Below are 2,762 nucleotides of genomic sequence, written 5' to 3'. Positions count from 1 at the left end.
ACCGAATTGGTCAGGGGTTTGGTTAACTGATTGAATGTTCAGCCCATTCTAACAAAAAAAAGGAAAACCAATCAAAATCATTCGGACGATTTAACCACCCGGGTCAGCGACTTACTGACCAACTTTAACAGTTTTTATGAAAAATCCGATTTTAGGGAATTCGGTCGGACAGCTGGTCAACACTCTAAACCTTGGGCTGTACTATGACTATCCAATGAAAGCTATTCTCTGTTTCAAGAGATCAAAGATGAACTGACAATGTTTAATCTCTTTAGCAGGAAATTTGTTAGGCGCTCAAGCAACTCTATTGCTCGTTTTCTAGCTAGCAGAAACTGTACTAATTGCCCACAGGGGTTGCTTTCTCAGTTTAATTTCCCCTAATGTATCCAGAACTCCTTTTCAGTTTAATGGATTAATTCAGTTATTACCCAAAAAAATGTTTCATTTTTCACTTCATTTACACTGTAAACAAGAAAATAAGAAATAAAATTTAAAACAAAAAGTAAATTAGAATTCGCATTCTCATATTTTGCATTGATACAAATGAAATCGTATTTCAAACAAAATAGGCCTTAAGGAATCTAAGACAGCAGCCAAGCCCAATACCTTTTTTGATTAATCATTTTGTAAAAGCCAAGACAATTTCCACTTGCATTCAAAAATTGGATATTAATATTAAATATTTAATTAAAAAACAAAATCGACTGAAATAAAGATGAATTCTATTAGACTTTAAACTTGTGATTTTTTAGTAGAATTGGTGTATTTTACGACACAACCATGTTCTGCATGAATTCTTGTTTCTTTTTATCAAATAAATAAATAAATAAATAACAGAACGTGAGACTAATACATTTTACCAATTCCTAGATGGTTCATGTTGAGGGTGGACTCGAGTCCGACCCACAAAAACCCACCCGCCCGTCCATAGGTATGCCCCCTCCCCCGGCCCAGGTTCACTCATTCTAAGTTACCTACTATAACTGATCAGAAAGCAGTTGGGACTTGGGTGATAGGAATCCATCTGAACAAGCATTTTGTATTTGCAGCCAGAGATTTTGCCTTCCTAATTGTTTGTCTAAGCAGAAAGTGGAAAACCCGGGCTTGATGCAATGTAAAATTTTCAAATAAAGTATCCAAATTGCACCTCTATAGATAGACGTTTTTTATGTATGTAATGTTATGCACCATTAATAACTTTCTCCTAACCCTTTTTTTCCAAAACGTTGCAGAATTTGATTCCGCTTTAAAAACAAACTAGCTAACCCACCAATGAACCAGCCCTCGTTTGATCTATAGACAGACCTAGGAGGCTTGGATCTCCCACTTTACCCCACCTTCCCCAATACATTCTTCGTTGCTTCTACCTATCCCACTTTAATAATGCCCTCTACAACAACAATCAATCTCCGTCACCACCACCAATCCTATCATTTCATCTATTTTCGTTTTCGCTTTAATAGTTTATGGACAATTTCGTAATCTTTCATTTTTTGGATAACATCACTAGCAGGTGCAAATGTTCAATATTAACAAAAAAAAGTATAATAGGCCAAGTACTATACTCTTATAGTTGAAGGGAGGTCCCTATAGAAAGTTGCCCTATTAGTACAAAAAAAGTTAATTTTTTTATAAAATTATCTTATTTACCTATTAATATTTTTAAATAAGAATATGAATAAATACATTTATTCAAATAAACCTTTTTTTTTACTAAAGAATAAGTATTAAATATGGTAGAACCGGCTTCAAAGCTTGGAGTTCTTTTTTAGTTTTTTTTCCCCCTTGGAGAGGGACCAGATGAAAAAGGCTCAATTCAAACTAAATAGGATAATTATCCACATATTTAATAATAAAATGTTTCTAAACAGCATTGTTGTAAAATAACTTACCACATCAATTTTTTAACATGAAAAAAAAGAAAAGTTTGTTGATGCTTGTGCATACATTAAAAATGAAAAAAAAAAATGCAATTGAATGTAGTTCATAGATTTCTGTGCAAGAGGTGATTAATGGAAACTCCATTTTGATGCTTTAATGTTTTATAATTGGGAGATTGTCGCTTTGAGGTGATACATTCAAAAATGGAAAAAGTGTAACACTTTTTTTGAATTGTCATAAAACAACAACAATAATAATAATAATAATAATAATAATAATAATAATAATAATAAAAATAAAAAGTAATAATTGTCATAAAACAACAACAATGTGTAGGTAGTATATTTTTCTAACAAACAGACTTGCTTACAACATTGTATAATGGGGGAGAGGGTGTTATTTTTCTGATAACGCTTTTGCAATGCAATTTAATTCACTTTTGCTCCGTGTTTGACATCGCTTTGCTTTAAATTTTAAAACAGAAAGTAAATCAGAATTTACATGCCCACGTTTTGCACCAGTACAATTGATTTTGTGTATCAAATAAACTAGGCTATGACGGTGTTTTTTTTTTTTTTTTTTTTTTTATTTCTTGGTAGAAGATTGGTTAGTTGTTTAACTTAACAGTAAAATCAACTAAAATATGATATAATTTAAAAAACGAGTTCTGTTTAGACTTTGAAGTTGTGATTCTTTAGTACAACTGATGCATTTTACGCATGAACCCTTATTTCTTTTTAACAAAGTAAATAAATGAACAATAAAATCAACTAAAATATTAAATGACTGAAAAAAAATGAATTCTAAACTTTCAACTTGTGGATTGTTTAGTTGTATTGGTGCATTTTACAACATGACCATGTTCGAGCATGAACCTTTAT

Source organism: Nelumbo lutea, chromosome 2 (genome assembly GCF_056320005.1).
Source record: "Nelumbo lutea isolate HS-2025 chromosome 2, American lotus-T2T, whole genome shotgun sequence".
In the NCBI taxonomy this organism is placed as follows: domain Eukaryota; kingdom Viridiplantae; phylum Streptophyta; class Magnoliopsida; order Proteales; family Nelumbonaceae; genus Nelumbo; species Nelumbo lutea.
This window is presented reverse-complemented; position numbering follows the sequence as displayed.